This window comes from Schistocerca gregaria, chromosome 2, assembly GCF_023897955.1.
Source record: "Schistocerca gregaria isolate iqSchGreg1 chromosome 2, iqSchGreg1.2, whole genome shotgun sequence".
Classification (NCBI taxonomy): domain Eukaryota; kingdom Metazoa; phylum Arthropoda; class Insecta; order Orthoptera; family Acrididae; genus Schistocerca; species Schistocerca gregaria.
Window position 1 is genome coordinate 82498777 of NC_064921.1, and position 18784 is coordinate 82517560.

The window sequence follows — 18784 nt, forward strand, 5'->3', positions numbered from 1 at the left end:
AATACCCTTAGACTTCAAGAAGAACCTAATAATTCCAATCCCAAAGAAAGCAGGTGTTGACATGTGTGTTAGTATCTTGCAGCTGTGGCTTATTAGACTGATTGTTCGGTAATTTTCACGAGTTCTTAACAGACGAATGGAAAAACTAGTAGAAGCCGACCTCGGGGAAGATCAGTTTGGATTCCGTAGAAATGTTGGAACACGTGAGGCAATACTGACCTTACGACTTATCTTAGAAGAAAGATTAAGGAAAGGCAAACCAACGTTTCTAGCATTTGTAGACTTGGAGAAAGTTTTTGACAATGTTGACTGGAATACTCTCTTTCAAATTCTGAAGGTGGCAGGGGTAAAATACAGGGAGCGAAAAGCTATTTACAATTTGTACAGAAACCAGATGGCAGTTATAAGAGCCGAGGGACATGAAAGTGAAGCAGTTATTGGGAAGGGAGTAAGACAGGGTTGTAGCCTCTCCCCGATGTTATTCAATCTGTATACTGAGCAAGCAGTAAAGGAAACAAAAGAAAAATTCGGAGTAGGTATTAAAATCCATGGAGAAGAAATAATAACTTTGAGGTCCGCCGATGACATTGTAATTCTGTCAGAGACAGCAACGGACTTGGAAGAGCAGCTGAACGAAATGGACAGTGTCTTGAAAGGAGGATATAAGATGAACATCAACAAAAGCAAAACGAGGATAATGGAATGTAGTCGAATTAAGTCGGGTGACGCTGAGGGAATTAGATTAGGAAATGAGACACTTAAAGTAGTAAAGGAGTTTTGCTATTTAGGGAGTAAAATAACTGATGATGGTCGAAGTAGAGAGGATATAAAATGTAGACTGGCAATGGCAAGCAAAGCGTTTCTGAAGAAGAGAAATTTGTTAACATCGACTATAGATTTAAGTGTCAGGAAGACATTTCTGAAAGTATTTGTATGGAGTGTAGCCATGTATGGAAGTGAAACGTGGACGATAAATAGTTTGGACAAGAAGAGAAGAGAAGCTTTCGAAATGTGGTGCTACAGAAGAATGCTGAAGATTAGATGGGTTGATCACATAACTAATGAGGAAGTATTGAATAGGATTGGGGAGAAGAGAAGTTTGTGGCACAACTTGACTAGAAGACAGGATCGGTTGGTAGGACATGTTTTGAGGCATCAAGGGATCACCAATTTAGTATTGGAGGACAGCTTTGAGGATGAAAATCGTAGAGGGAGACCAAGAGATGAATACACTAAGCAGATTCAGAAGGATGTAGGTTGCAGTAGATACTGGGAGATGAAGAAGCTTGCACAGGATAGAGTAGCATGGAGAGCTGCATCAAACCAGTCTCAGGACTGAAGACCACAACAACAACAATGTACATGGAGCAGAGCAAGTCATCGGAAAGTAGAGATGATGATGCTCAGAAAGTAACGCACCTCTTTTTTCTCAGTCGAAAACAATGCTACAAATGCGGAACGTTACGTATGTATTATTTGAAGTCTCCTGGGTCAGCGCACCAAGTTTCTGTCACTTCCGACAGACAGCGTAGCTGCAGGACAGTTTTAAAATGGCGTCTGTAGGTGATGCACGTTACAAGCAATGTGCCGTCATTGAATTTCTCACTAAAATGCGGGGAACATTCACAAACGCCCGTGCGAAGTCTATGGAGCATCTGCTGTCGACGGAAGTACAGTTAGTCGCTGGGTACGGAGGGTGAGGTCATGAGAAGGCGGATCGGCGGAGCTCCACGATTTGCAGCGATCGGGGGAGAGAATCCAAGGCCGTCACGCCTGACAGCGTTGACCTAGCCTCCAAGAACTTCCACTTGTTTGGGCCATTAGAGGATTCTATTGGTGGAAGACATTTTGAGGACGATGAGGTGGTGACTCATACAGTAAAGCACTGGCTCCACCACCAGGAGGAGAATTGGTACCGAAGGGGCATACACGTCCTTGTTTCGCGGTGGAGGAAGAATATAGAACGAGATGAAGATTACTTGCAAAAATAGGGTGTGTGGATAAAAAACAACTCTTTCGCGTGCGTAATTCTTGTTATGTTCAATAAAGAATTACTACTACTACTACTACTATACTAATAATACTTCTCCTTGTAGGACCTTGGCCTCCAGCACAACCTCCGCCCACTCTTCTCTGCTGGCTGTCTTGACTCTGCATCTTGTCACTCCCATACTTCTCTAGTCCTCTTCCACATTGTCTAGCCATCTGGTCCTTGGTCTGTCCCTTATACGACGTCCACCGGGTTCTCCTTTGAAAACTTTCTTGACTGCGCTGTTCTCCCCATCCTTTCTACATGTCCCAACCAATGTAGTCTATTACTCTTTATTTCAGTCACGATATCTGGTTTGTTGTACAACTCTGATCTCATTGTTTCTGATTCTCCAAAAACCCCTATCACTCACTGGCCCGTAGACTCTTATTCACTATATCTTTTCCTAGATGTTAACACATACTTTGTCTTTGATTAGTGATCAGCGCCATCTTCGCACCATATCTTTCTACTTTTCCAAGCTTTTCTTCCAGGTCCTGTTTCCTCTGGGATAACAAATCAATTTCATCCGCATATGCAAGCTCTTGGGTCATTCTATTAAACAGTGTTCCCCCAGGGTTGTTGCTCTGTGTCTTTCGCATTACACTCTCCAAAGCGACATTAAACAAAATAGTGGAGTGCGCATCACCCTGCTGCAGTCCTTGGTTAACTTAAAATGCCTTTGACAAAGTGCTCTCCAATTTTACTTTGCGCACTGTTCTTCTCAAAATCATTTGAACCAATCTTACTAGTTCGTTAGGGACTCGTGCCTCTTGCACTGACTTCCAGGGTTGATCCCTTTTCATACTGTCGTAAGTTTGTTTGAAGTCAGTGTACAGCTGGTGGACATTGATGTTGTACTCATAACGACGGGGCATCACGCCCTTGTTTGGCGCTGGAGGAAGGCTATAGAATGGGGTGGAGATTGCGTGCAAAAATAGGGTGTGTAGATAAAACAATTCTTTCGTGTTTGTAATTCTCAGTACGTTCAACAAAGAATTGAAGAAAAAAGTGCGCTGCATTACTTTCTGGGCAACCCTCGTATACGAAGACACCTGTTTATTGTGCGGGTGCAGTATTATCTGATCAAAAGCATCTGGACAGCCCTGTGTAATGCACAGTTGACTACATGTTACCAGACACAGATCTGTCAGAATGAAAGAATGCGGGATACATTGCCTATGAGAAGAGCTCTAGCAGCAGCAGCATTACTCGGTCACAACAGATCAGTGACTTTGAACGAAGACTAGCCATCGAACGTCAGCTGAGTAACAAGTCCATCACTAACATTTCAACTCTTCTAAGCTGCTCATGTCGACTTTTGGCGATGTGATTGTGAACTGGGAATGAGAAGGGACAACCAAAAACTAAAGAAAGATGAGGCAGACTATCGACGAACAGGGATCGCCGACGATCGCAAAGGATCGTTTTAAAAAATTGCATGAATCAGCGAAAAGATTTGCTCGTGAGTTTCAAAGTTCTACCAGCAGTCCACTTAGCACAGTGACTGCACGTAGGGCGTTGAAAGGAATGGTGTACAATGGTAGATCACCTTCTTGCTAAGAGACTGTAATATTTTTCGCTTTGCAGCCATCATATTCACCTACTAGAGGCTCTTCTCAGAGCAGTTGAGAAGGCAGCAGTGGGAAGATGACGTACGGTGGTGGGAGGTGCCAATGACAGATGCGTTTGATCGATATGGGTATTGTGAGAAAGACCGCTTTATCTGCGGTCCTTCTCTGCGATTGGTTGCTGCGTTAGGAAGTAGTGCGCCAAAATAATTAACTTTTGTTATTAATATTAGAAAAACTAAACCGTTAATTTACTTGCATTTCACGCAAAAGCATCTCTATCATTCCATTACTTCGCAAGTATTAATAACCAGCAGAATGATAAACAATTGCTGAGCCTAAAGAGCAAACGAAGCACTTCGGAGTTTTTCGGATCGCGCCGATGGCGGATGGCGGGTGAAGTGGTGTGGTTGAGTTGGTTCGGCAGTCTCGGAAGACAGAAACTTTATCTTACATTTTCTTCACATTTAGAGCAAAATGTTTCAAATGACTAAGCACTATGGGACTTAACATCTGACGTCATCAGTTCCGTAGAACTTAGAACTACTTAAACCTGACTAACCTAAGAACATAACGAACATCCATGTCCGAGGCAGGATTCGAACCTGCGACTGTAGCAGGAGCGTGGTTCCGGACTGTAGCGCCTAGAACCGCTCGGCCACAGCGGCCGGCTACGTAGGAGTGACAGGAACTCCGTACGTCACATCCGACGACGCTGGGGCACTTGGCCGTGTGAATATCCAAAAGTAATCTTTCTTCTCAGGACTATCAGAACTATAGGGCATTGAATACTGATTTTTGTGATCACAGTTTGCTCTTAGCTACGCACTAAAGCTAATCCAATCGTGAAAATTAGTCATCCCAATTTCTTTCGAAAACATGAGCGATGTTCTTCGATGCCACGTTGTCCAGTATTTTTGCGTCCCTCTGGCCCTCCTTCGGGCGCCCGGATCTTTGGCACTCCACCAAAGAGACAAAGCGCTGCAGCTAATCCGTACCTAAGTAGCAGTGAAGCACCCAACGGTCGTGGGGTAACGCGAGATGGTCGCCCGGAGCGGGCTCCGTCTCACTGAGGAAAACCCAGACAGAGACGGGAACTTTATCAGCCGCCTTATCTGCAGAGAGAGCGCGGAGAAGGCACGGCGGACAGAATGATAAGAAACTAGAAGCCACGCGATCCCGTGCTGACACAGGGCGACGGCAACAGGTGACGGCATCAGGTACACCCAGGCGTTAACGGCCGAGCAATGAACACACACTGAACGGCCGTCGTCTAAATGTGTACCTTATAGGTCTTTGTGGACAGAGATGTCTAGCCCAGTGGTTGTCAAACTGCGGCCCGCGGGCCGCATACGGTCCGAATCAACTATTCGCGAGGTCCGCGATTCTCGGCCTTATTTTACGACAATATGCCTGTAGCAACCAACGGCCGAGCCTAAAAACGCCAACTAACGTTAAGATCTTCTTAAAGAGTGTTGTTTTCCTGCTCAGTAACAAACAAACTTACAGACAGAAAGTAATATTTCATGATATGCTTAATTTTAATTAACATTGGTGAATTCGGCCGTGAACTAAGTAAAGTTGACCGCCTACCCCAGGGGCAGAGGGGTAAGTAGCGGGCCATTGCAGAGTTAAGAGGAGTATGCAACTCGTACCCATTCCGACACTGAAAAAAACAGCTATTGGTGAATGTGCATTACAGAGATAGTATTTGTCTTTAGCAAGGAACATTAAATTAGTTATGGCTGTTGTAATATAATGCAGCAAGCAAAAGAAAAATGGCATTTAAAACACTTAGCAATCAGTTCCGATCGTGTCTCGTACACCCTACAGTCGATCAGGGTAACTTTTTACCAGTCAGATATATTTGCCCCACCTACTACTTTTATTTCAAATGGCTGGTGATCCACTTACTTGCATTACTATGTACTAAAAGTAACAGTTGTATTACATCTGTGATTTCTAGTCCGTATTTTGTCTTTTCACCTTCCTACAAACTCTTAGGCTTTTGATTATTTTTTAATTGCGTTGGCTGTGAAGAGTGTTTCTGACGATAGTGATTTAAACTGAAAATGCCTAGTCGGTACAAATACCTTGTTATTTCAAAGTAAGCATGCAATACTAAATTAACATTTTGTTTTTGCTCCTTATTAACTTCTGATTTCCCTTTGCCATGTCTAATATTGGTCAGGGCCTTAGATATAAGAAAAATACTATACTTTTTAAGATCGGTCCAAAGTTAATCTGAATGGCGGTGTAACTTTGTACTAGTATTAAAACTGAAATTTTACTCTAACAGAATGTAACAAGCGTACACATTCACTTTCCCTACCACTGAGTAACTACAAGCATAAGATGTTACAGTGACTGTCACGTGTAGTTCCTACGTTACGTCCACTATTTAAAAAAAAAAAAAATGGAAAAACGGTACAAAATTACCCCGGATGACTGCAATACATTTAAATGTAATTACTGTTATTAATCAAATATTCATCCGCTTACACAACCAAGAAAACAGCACTTCATCAGTAATCCCTAAGATGGCAGCAGCATGCAACACACAATAGTCGACACTAAGTGTTCTTTCTATATGATGATGACTTAACAAACACTACTGGGGGAGTAGGGGGTGGGATAATTTATTGCGCCTTTACTATAGCTAGTTTATTGGGGGCTCACAATAACTTATATAGGTTACCAGTCAGTAACAAATCGGTACATATGCGGCCCGAGTAGCTGCTCCAGAAGTCCGTATTGGTCCTTGAGCAATAAAAAATTTGACGTTCACTGGTCTAGCCTATGACGTTAGAGCGATGCTGACAAGGAGAGGTTCCCAGTAGTGGGTTCGACTTTTTGAAACCATCTGTACGGTTATGTAGGTTAAGATCCCAGGGACCACACCCTGCAGTCTTTCACCCTCGTGCACTATAGTTTGTGAGAAATCGACAAAAAATTCGGTATTTTATGTGATGCTCAAAGCATTAAAAGAGTAGTATGTCGTTGACTGGTTATGTGCCGTAATGCATAGGGTGCAGAAGGTTGTGGGTTCGAATCTCGTCAGTGACTAATTTTTTTTATTGTTTAATCTTTATCACACTGACCATCGTCATTATTTTTATTCGCTTAATTGGTTTAAATGTCATTTTTATTTCTATTCCTTTGTCACATTTTAATCATCTACAAACTTTTTCATTTTTCTTTATATAATTCCTTTTCCACTTGGAATTTTAGTGGATGTGGATTTAATTACATTCGTTTATTACAATATTTAAATATTTGAAAACAGTGCACATTCATTTAAAAACAAGAGACTACAAAATTAATTTTATTGACTGTGCACTTGGTTTCAAAAATATATTTTCTCGTTACAAGATGCGCATTTTTTGGATGATAATCATCGTACACACATTTAAAACATAGCCTAGATTCCTACTGCACTATTTACAAAGTACTGAGATGAAGTTTTAAACAAAAGCAGGTATTATAATTAAAATGAAATTCACGCAAAATGAGGAATTGAAATAATGAATGCAATAACAAGGACGAAAAAAGCTTGATAAAACGAAGGAAATGAAATTTAAATTTAAACATAAAATCAATTAAAGTCACACAAAAAAGGTTTGAAGCGGGAAAAGGATGATAGGAAGGAAAACGATAGCAATTGAAGTAGTTTATATGATAATTAAAATGATGTGATGAAGGAATAGACATAAAACATTACATTTACACCAATTAACTGAATAAAAATAATGATCAATGGCATTCACACAAAAATTTTAAAATATTGAAAGCATCTGACAAAATTCGAACTCACGACCTATCAATTGCACCACAAAACCACTGGTCGGTTACTCGCAAACGAGGGGCCAACAGAGTGAATGAATGCATGGTGTGATACTTGGCATCGATCCCTCCACTGCGGATCTCTCCTCATGAGAGTCACGTGCAGCGCGTTAACTGCTAACTGCAGACAGGTCGTAAATGCAGGATGTATAGACTGTTGAAAACCTCTTGCAGGAACGGCCAGCTCTTGTTTACAAAAGGCGAACAACACTGTGTTCGATCGCATGAACGAGATTAACACATGTCCGAAGCATCACCGACATCCTCGAATAAATGTGTCTAGTTTACTCGTACGTGGGACGCTTTTACAGTGTTCTTTCTTTTAATTACGACAGTTGAAAGAACTTGAAAGACGGCGTAATAAGCATTTATGTCGGAATTAGTATTTTTCAGGCGGAAGGTATCAGAATCACGCCTAACGACGTAACTTGCCCGCCTGGTAATTGTTATTAAAAGCTGGTCCTGAATAACTTCTATCAAATTTGTTTAGTGTCGTACTACGAATATTTTGAAGGCACTGGTGCACATACTTACCCCAAGACGCACGTATTACACTAACCTAATGAGGTTTACATATTTCCCAACTGGCTGGTGTGAAATCAGATTTAATATGTATCACCTCGTATGATTATTTTATATATCAACCGACTATCGCCATCTTCATTTTTTCTATCTTTATCGTTAAATTGTTTTCTCATAACTGATGTTCACGAATCAATCCTAACGATGACGCCATACATTATAAAAATATTTAGTTCAGATGCTGGCTGTGATCTATACTTGTTCAATAAACCTTCACAAACCCCGTTGTACACACGGAAGAGAGTGAAAACAGCGTTATCAATTTTTTTTTTCCAGTCCGTTCACTTCGTTTAGTATGCTTCATAGTGCGAACACCTTTTGAATGGACTGGTGAACACTCATCATTACCGTCATTTTCGTAACTACTTTCTGACTTAGGTACACACTGAACTATCGTTTGCAGTTCCCTGGAATCTCAAAGGGACTGAAAGCAGTATCAACAAATTTCTGCAAACCCTCCTCATCACTACCACGAGCTACACTCATTGCCATGTTGCTTGTTAATTAAGATCCGCTACTTAAGTGACACACTTGGCCTGTGCTTCGATTTTGGAATACATTTAAGATCCATCTATTAGCTAGAAATTTAATTCCTTGCATTCACATTGTGAAGAGCGCTTTTGCGAGCTGAACTCGTCAGATGATTTGAATGCCGTAGCAACTTCACGCGACTATAGGTAGTCATTTGATGTGATAGTGTTGATGAAGTTTTTAACTGTCTGCCTACGTGTCACGTGCTCTGTCGAACTCTTGCCCCTTTTAGACACACACACAAAAGGTAATGACGAAAAAGGTCTCTCGAAATTAGAAACTCTTTATAATGAACACTGAATTTACTGTGCTTCAACTTCGGAGAAATTGTCGTTACATTGTCGTTACAATGTCTGAAGTTGGTTCACACTGCAGTACCACTCACCCGCTCTCACATTTCCACGTGAGTTGTCCATTGCTTTCAGATTGGATACTGCTGCCGTAAAAAAATATTGGAGGATTTCTGAGCGAATGCCTAACTAATGTTAATCCACAATTATTACACTTTGGTGCCCGACTGCGCACATCAGGCTCGCCCATGATCCGACCGGTAAGCTCACCCAGGCTCGACTAACTACCAGTGCTCCCGCCAGCCAAATCGCCAGGCGTTAAAACCACGCCTATCTCGTGTAACGGGGCATCCCCGTTCACCGTGCTGCTACTGCCTGATACAGATAATTCCGATACTTTTCGATTTAACATGCTTACGCTGCATGAATTTTTAGAGTTGAGGCCATACACATACTACTAAATAAAAACAAAACGTACATGTGATTTCAAAATTATTTATGTGGGGGCAATTGCATATAGGGTGTCCCTCTCGACAGAGGCCCCACGAACATGTGTAGTAATTCCGCTGAAAGTGTGATTTGTGACGTTTGACATGGGAACGCTGCCCTCTGCAACATCGTTTGACGCAACAGTGTGTTTCCTCGTGTCGCTGTGGCTGGAACTCAGTTTTCAGTAATTAGTGACAATGTATCGGTACTAGGTTGAAGAGCGAGTGTTCTCTGTGAAACAATATTGGATTACTGGTTCCTTTAAGACATGTTACCGAATGTTTGTTGAACGGTTTTATAGCCAGCATACATAAATGATGCATAAAAAAAGTTAGTGAACAAGATGGAGAGCAGTGAAATAGTATTGGATCTTCATGGTGGGGGGGGGGGGGGGGGCGCGGCTGCCAGTGTCGGAAGAAAAAGTGACTGACATGAAACAATGATTCTTGGCCTCTCCTTTGAAGTCTGTTCGACGTTTATCCCAGGAATTTGGAGTGTCACTGATCACGTGTTACAGTGCTGCGAAAAAACCTGGGCCGCCCACTGTGGACGAGCGGTTCTAGGCGCTTCAGTCCGGAACCGCGCTGCTGCTACGGTCGCAGGTTCGAATCCTGCCTCGGGCATGGATGTGTGTCATGTCCTTAGGTTAGTTAGGTTTAAGTAGTTCTAAGTACTAGGGGACTGATGACCTCAGATGTTTAGTCCCATAGTGCTTAGAGCCATTTGAAGAAACCTGGTACGTATCCATACAGGTTTAAAGTTGTTCGGGAAATGAATGTCAATGGCAAAGACAGGCGCATTACATTTTGCCATTGGTGTCAAAAATTTACCGCTCCGAGGCCAGTATTGGTTCGGTGATGAGGCGTGGTTCAACGTCTGTGGCTATTTAAACTTTCAGAGTACGCGTTTGTGATGTAATGAAAATCCACACGCACTGGCCGATTAACCCATGCACTCACAAAAAATTGGCCTGTTCTGTGCAATATCACAGCGTCACATCATCGGATCAATTTTTTTAGAATCTACTGTGACAAGTGCAGTTTACATCGAAATGTTCCGGGAATTTGTGAACCAGCTGGACGATGAATAACTTTTCCTCGGCTGGTCTCAACAGGATCGCGCCACATGCCACATGTCTCGAGTGGTCATGGCTGAGGTCGAATCATTTTTCTACGGCAGAGTGATTTCGAAAGGAATGTGGCCTCCAAGGTCACTTGATTTAACACCACCTGAATTGTTCCTCCGTGGTGGTCTTAAAGGCAAGGTCTACAGGAAGACACCACACAACTAGGAAGATATACGAGAGAACATCACCCGTGAAACGCAGGCAGTGACACCAAAAGTTCTGGTAGCAACATTCGAGAATCTGAAGCGCCATGTTCCACTGTGTTTGCAAGTCGAGGGGGGACACTTCTAGCACCTTTTGTGAGGCAACTTTATTTCCCCATAAATAAGGTATGACATGTTCATTTCCTGATTTTTATGCAAAGCCTTTATGTGTAATTTAAGCAAATGTGTGTGTGTGTGGGGGGGGGGGGGGTCTTCTTTCAGGTGGGACATCTTTTAAAAGTGGGTCAGTGGCCAAACAGTGACCTGAAGTTTATTCAGGTATAAACAATATCCATTAATTGTTGTCAAGTAACTTAGTAAGCATTCAACTGAACAGTCGCTTTTTAGCGCACATATTTTGCCATAAATATTAATTTAACGCACTCGTGTCATTGCCGAACGATGTCCAAAATTACTGCAAATGAAACCTGATATTACAGTGTTAGTACATGCTATTCTGACGATAAACAAACACCACCATAGACAGCATAATCGCACAGCGGTATATGCAACTCTTTAACGCTGTCTTTCAAACGGGCAACACGTCTCCGGTATTAACTTATATTCAATTTGGAAACATGTTTAAATTATCTGCACCGCCCTTCGGTAAGTGATGCGCCATTAGTCTCCAGCACCCTCGGCAGGAAATACGGCAAAAATGCCTATAACCACTAGCAAACACTGTGCTGGTAGTCGCACGGTCGGTGGTCGGTGGTCGTTTTGCTCACACAAAATGTATTCACGCTCTCTCTCTCTTAGGCCGTCCTCACGTGGGACGTGAAATCGGAAACGTTCGTGGAAGTGGAGCTGGTAGAGCAGTGTAACGTCACATCGTGGTGGTTCGCATTCCAAAGCGCGGAAGACTGCGAAGACTAGTCAGTTTTGCTTTGTGGAGGGGAACGTGGGAAATTGAATGCAAGATCGCGTTTACGTAAGAAGCAAAATGAAGTACTGCCATATCGGAATACATCGTTTGCAGTTGAAAAGTCTGTATTTGGCAGTTTAATTATTACAACTTTTGTTTTAAGAATTAATGCTGTTTCAAGACTCCGTCACACTGAGGACCTCTCGAAAAACGCGTCATTTGTGGCGCTATTTGTCGTGTTAAAATGACGGAAAACGACTTGGCAGTTAAAAGCTTTTCGTATTTCGTGCTTTTAGCACTATATATCAGCTATGCTCTCCTATGAAAGTATGTTAGTTTAAGTGATCGAATCACCGACAACTTATCAAAAGCGCCTGGTTTTTTTGTATGATTTGGTATAATGAAAGGCCAGTTAATGACAACGGTGATGAAAGCCTTGAGGACTAGACAAGATCAAAGACATAGCCTCAGAACACCGTTTGTTACCTGTAGTCTATAGTGCATGGAGGCACAGGCTGTGTTGTTAACTGTAGCCGGCTAGGATACTTTTTCCGGCGATTTTTTTTTTTTTTTCGCTGTCATGTTTTCCCCGGAAATTGAGGGATTTTTTTAATGTTTTAACAAAAGTACGTTCCGTAATTTTCTAGATCATGTATTTATAAAAGCGCTCTCAGCTACGTCACACACACACACACAATTTAATAGTAAAACTACAGTAAATAAATAACTTTTTTTTACTACCTACAAGAGAGAACGCACTACTTGCAGTAGAACATTTCGCACTTCTGAAAGTCTACAATGTTTTACATGTTCTAAAAATTCTGCTACTGAATTTGGGACGTGAAAAAATATCAATATATCGAAAGTATCGATACACCTTCGAAATAAGTCCGTTTTATATCGTTGATACATACATGCATTATCGTTGCATCGATCAATCGATACTGAATATCAAAAGCGATATTTTCATTGAGTGTCTTTTCTTTATTCATAGGCACTCTAGATCTCATAGGCCCATTCCAACTACGTACTATCTTCTTTGCAATCTGAAAGTAAATGTCTTATAATGGGCTTAATTTAATTTCATATTCAGTACTGTAAAATAACACCAGATCTGAATACGAATGTATCTACACTGCATATTCATGAAAGCTTGTTACTTATGTATGTCATTTCGACCACTGCAAACGAAGGGTACATGGCATGGAGCAGAAGACACACATTTGGTGACAGCTCTTTACACGAATGGTGGAAATTGTAATGTGCTCCCAACTATGAGGCAGAATATGCGCTTTTCTTACATCCTGACTACCTGTATCACGAAAAGATGCGCACTGTAAAAGTAACATACACTCGGCACATAAGTCACACATTACTGCAATAGTATTCAATGGAAAATGGACTCTGTTCTCTGAAATTTTTAGTTCTCATTTCGTATTTGTTTTGTCAATAAATGCTCAAAAATATTTAATATGACAAGCCGCTTCTGTTTCGTCTGAAAGTGTGACTTCATTAGTAAACTAGGTTGTGCCAGGTAACAGAAGCAGACTGCTACGGGAACATATTAAAGAGGTCTGTTAATGTCTATCGGTGACGATTATTGGCTTCACTAATTAGTTTCTTTTGTAAATAAGGGGTTTTATAGCACACGATGCGTCTTTTATTGGTTAACGTTGGATATAATAAAGTATTTGTCAATTTGTAAAAGTTTGTTGTTAATTTCTGTGACTTCGATCAATTTTTTCGCCTAGATAATATAGTTGCCTCTAATAAACAGCGATACAGTATACATGGATAGTTTTAAAAAATTATTCTACTCTATTCTCAAGAGAAGCAGTGCTCTATTAAGAGAGCTCTTTGCGTATTACTAAAAGCGTGGTAATTTTTATCTTATGTGGTTGACTGTTTCCAATTTGTATCGTCCTATTTGAAATGGAACTTCTTAAGCTGCACTCCTTACAGACTGGACATTGAACTTTTCTCATTTGTTGCATCATGTTCACGAACGTTGGCATTTTTGTACACACTGACATGGCCATAGTCATGAGACAGCGGTATGCAAATATACAGATAGCATTAGTATCACGTACACAAGATATATGAAAGGAAAGTGCATTGGCAGAGCTATCCTTGTTACTCAGGTGAGTCATGTAAAAAGATTTCCGAAGTGGTTATGGTCGCACGACGCGAACTGACAGACTTTGAAAGTAAAGTGGTAGTTGGAGCTAGATGCACAGCATATTCCATTTCAGAAATCGTTAGGGAGTTCAATAGTCCGAGATCGACAATTTCAAGAATGTGCCGAATATACCAAATTTCGGTCATTACATATCACGACGAACGACGCAGCGCCCGACGGCCTTACTTACCGACCGAGAGCAGCAGCGTTTGCGTAGAGTTGTCAGTGCTAACAGACAAGCAACCTTTGTTAACAAAACGACATCGCCTGCAGCTTCTCTCCTGGGCTCGTGACCATGTCGACAGGAAAACCGTGACCTGGTCGGAGAGTCTCCATTTCAGTTGCTAAGAGCTGATAGTATGGTTCGAGTGTAGCGCAGATCTCAAAAACCCCTGGACCCAAGTCGTCAACAACGCACTGTGTGAGCTGATAGTGGCTTCGTAATGGCACGGGCTGTATTTACAAGGAATGGACGGATCCTCTGGTCCAACTGAACCGATCATTGACTAGAGTAGACCATTTGTAGCAATTCATGGAATTTTTTTCCCAAACAACGACGGAGTTTCTATGGATGACAATGCGCTATGTCACCGGGCCACGATTGTTCGTTGGTTTGAAGAACATTCTGGACAGTTCGAGCGAATGATTTGACCACCCAGATAGCCTGACATGAATCCCATCGAACGTTTATGGGTCATCATCGAGAGGTCAGTTAGTGCACAAAATCCTGCATCGGCAACACTTTCGCAAGGGCTATAGAGGCAGCGTGGCTCAACATTTCTGCAGGGAACTTCCAACGACTTGTTGATCTGTGCCACATCGAGTGGCTACACTACGATGGGAATAAAGTGATCCGACACTATATTAGGGGGTATCAAAAAAAAAAGATTCAAATGGCTCTAAGCACTGTGGGACTTAACATCCGAGGTCATCAGTCCCCTAGACTTAGAACTACTTACACTGAAATAACCTAAGGACAACACACACATCCATGCCCGATGAAGGACCTGCGACAGTAGCAGGAGCGCGGTTCCGGACTGAAGCGCCTAGAACCGCTCGGCCACAGACCCCGGCATAGGAGGTATCCTCTGTTTTCACCTCAGTGTATTTACGCTGAAGACAAAAGAAGGGTAGAATATGAACAAGGGACCAAATGTGCGTCTTAATTGAGCAGCGTGACGAATTTACGGCGTATATTTTTGTGAACAAAACCGCGCGGTGTGCGCGCCAGGTACAGCCGACAGCTGCCAACGGAGAGCACTGCGGTTCCAAATCACGATGAGAAGCATGTTCCGTGTGATACTCTAATTCTCGCCCGTTTATTAGCGCACACCAGCCATAATGGAGACCATGTCTGGCTTGCATCATGAGGAGAGAAACCTCTCTCGTGAGGACGGCTTCATGCACTCTTCACATTCTCGCACTACGTCAAAACATCTGCAACAACACATAGCTTTTGAGCACAAGACTCCTGTACTGTCTATTTCTTCAGTACTCTGGTTCTGAGAGACAGCATTCTTAAGCCTCCCTTCGTCTTTGCTGCTCCCACCCTCTTTCTCCAACACCCCTCTCTCTCCCTCTACCTTTCCTTCTCTTCCCCCTGTTTCTCTTTCTCCTCCTCGTCTTCTCATTGATCTGATACAGGAAACAAATTGACTCCATTTCCTCGCGGACGCAGTACCGGACACAGCAAAAACAGTGGGCGGAAGAAAAATAGGTTTACAGTTTAAAGCGGACAACTGCGTGGGGGCCAAGTTCGTCCGTGGAAAGTGGAACAGGTTCCATTTGAACATTGCCTAGCGATGCAGGTTGATCAGCTCTCGATCACCCATCACTTTGACAAGTAATTAATTCGCATATAAATTGACTGCCGCCGTGATAGGTAAGCGACAGGTTCCAGATGAGAACAGTCATTCCGCACCTTCTGCCGACAGCAATGAATATACAACGAAAGTATGGGATGCACGGAGCACATCAATACAACTGGCATGCACTAAAGCACTTCACTTTCTTTAGATATCTCATACTCCGCGCATCAGTGATATTCAGACAGTGAGCTACGAAGCAGAGGTTTGACCCTACGACTTCCACGAGTTTCAGCATATTATTCAAACGCAGCTCAAGGTCCCAGCTATTTCAATTTTGAAAAGAAAAATGTACTGGATGAATATAACAACTTTTTATTTCTTTTGAAAGCTGTGTATTTGATACAGCAATACACATATACCACGATCGTCTTTTGCTACTTAATTTGTGATATTCTGGTTTGTGCACACTATGTCTGATGTAATTACCTTTTTGCTAACGCCGCCTGCTTTCGTCGCTTTCTTGGTGAATAAATATGTTGGTTGTCCTTGTTTTTGTACACTGCATGCCGCTCACCCACAATTAACACGGAATGCTCAATTAAGTTTATCATCTATTGAGGGTTCCGGACCGCATGCGGTAAAAACGGAACTCATAGAATCACTTTGTTGTCCGTGTGTGTGTTTCTGTCTGTCCGTCCGACCGTTAAAAAACCTTTGCCTCAGAAATGGCTAGGCATATCAAGTTGAAACATACGTCACACATTAAAGTACATGGTCCCTTGGCAGTATAAGAATTTAAAGACAGCTTCTAATTCAATGCAATCACACGATACGGCCATTTATCGGTCGAAAATCCCAGTTACCAACTTCTAGGACTTGTAGTGTGGAGTGAGTACATAATATTTTGAATAAGAACCCATGCTCAGAATCGTACCATTTCCGTGCTACAACCATTTGAAAACGTGTTGCTAATGCGACCATTTTTACAAGTAGTTGACCGGGCGTGATCCAGTAAAACACGTGTTTTACAATTCCACTCATTAATAGACAATGAGACTACTCGTGTACTTGTTGACGGGTTCTCATCAACGTGATGCTCTAACGCCTCTTCCAGTTCGGGCGCCACAGTCACGCCTACTGCTGGTGAAGATACCCTTTCTCGAAATCGTTGCGTGACTGTGGCGAAAAGGGTACGCGATGTAGTCTTAGGTTATGGAGAACTATCTTCATAAAGGCGACGAACAGCTCTTCCATTGCCGTGAGCTTCGGCATTCAGGAAGATCATGTCGGTGTTTTCTGCTAACTTTTACTCGACCATGTTGCTCCAACACTGATAGATGCGTGAATGACGCTCAACCAGTACATTTCCGGACATGTGTTCCTATTTAAAATATTACATACTCAGTTCCCTCTACAAGTCCTAGAAGTTTGTAACGGGAATTTCCGACCACCCTGTATAAAATATTTGAATCCTCGCAAATTCGCTCATCACAACCTGTAGAGTACTTCCCGTTGACCTAGAATCATGAAATCTGCCATGAAGCAAGGTTTCACAGTACAGTTACAGGGGAAAAAATCCGAAAACTTAAGTTATTTTGGTCATTCATTATTTCACTGCCTGTCTGTCCGCCCTTCTGTTAAGACCAATTTTTCTCAGGAACGGGTACACGAATGAAGTTGAAATTTAAGCCGCATACTAAGATCTATAGTCCATTGTCGGTGTGATAAATGTAAGCTTCTAAGTCTATAGTCCTTTGTCGGTGTGATAAATGTAAGCTTCTAAGTCAATGCATATATCTCTCATATCTTGATACTCGCAAGATCATTCGTCAGAACCTACAGGGTACTCTCCCGTTGCCCTAGAATCATGAAATTCAGAAAGAAGCAAGGTTACACAGCACAAAAAGGGAAAAATTAGAAAATTGTTAATTTGTAATTACATTAAACTGAAAAAAGTATTTTCTTTGTCATTTGTTGTCTAACTGATTCTTTGGCTCTTAGACTCCTTTTGCGCAGGAAAAGGTAGACATATATCTTGTTTATATTGGCAACTATAATAGGCAAAAATGGTCGAGATCCTCGAATCCCAGGACGGATTTTTTCATAAATGTTTCGTTCTGGCTTGCAAGTATTGTACGGAGTGATGAAGCGGGCCGTAAGTTACCCGGCCGCTGACAAAAAAGTTTGGTGATCTTTGCTGTATAGCGTTACGTACGGCCCTCTTGAGCCCGTCTGTCGGATATTCCCACGACAGTCGTAGAATTCCCGTCAACGCGAGCAGCAATGTCTCGGGAACGATAAACCGCTGTCGCGATAGGCCAACATCCTGCCGGACATTTTTAGACGATTCGTAACACGATCTTCTCACAAACCATCCACGTTCATACGAAGTTACTCCTATGATGCGCTGAGCAGCTACCGATATGCATATCCAGACACATTATACAGTTGCCGCCATTTTGATGATTTTTGCTTGTCGCCAGCACGGTGTATCTTTAATATCAGTCGTCGTCATAATACTGACAAATGATTCAAGAAACTTTTTTTAAACGGCACGTATTACTCTCCTATGGAATATTTCGTAGTGTATATCCGAGCATTTCTGTCGCGTGCATTCCACTAAGCAGTGCACAGTACCAATGGATGCGTTACATGTATCATTCCTTAGTAAAAATTGCAAAAATTTGTATAAATGGCACAGAAGAAGTATCATCACTGTACATTGGATCGGTGCGAAGAGTGCGAAGTTTCAGCTTCATGCCACAGTCAAACCAGATTGTATACTCCTACATATCCAAAAAAGCGTTTAACACATAGTGACACACTGCAGGTTGTTATGCAGCATACGGAATAGATTCTGAGATACATGAGCGGCTCGAAGATCTTTTAACTAATAGAAAGCAGTAAGTTGAACTGGACGGGTTTTTCATCGCATGTAAAGGTGTAGTCAAGAGTGTCCCTGGAAAATGACAGAATTGCTGTTGCTCTCTACATTGAGAACCGATGTGACGTATAGGGTGAACAGCAATCTGCGGCTGTTTGCCGATGACGCTGTGGTGTAGGGAAAGTGTAGACACGGAATGAGTGTATCAGGATGCAAGATGAAATGGTTCAAATGGCTCTAAGCACTATGGGACTTAACATCCGAGGTCATCAGTCCCCTAGACTTAGAACTGCTTAAACCTAACTAACCTAATGACATCACACACATCTATGTCCGAGGCAGGATTCGAACCTGCGACCGTAGCAGCAGCGTGGTCCCGGAGTG

At 42.2% G+C, this 18784-nt stretch overlaps 1 protein-coding gene across 3 annotated transcripts in view; it reads right to left on the reverse strand.

Annotated features, from left to right (window-relative positions):
- LOC126336356 (kinesin-like protein KIF13A) overlaps positions 1–18784 on the reverse strand; it is a 1265558-nt gene that overhangs the window by 1178092 nt on the left and 68682 nt on the right. The gene's annotated exons all lie outside the window — the stretch shown is intronic.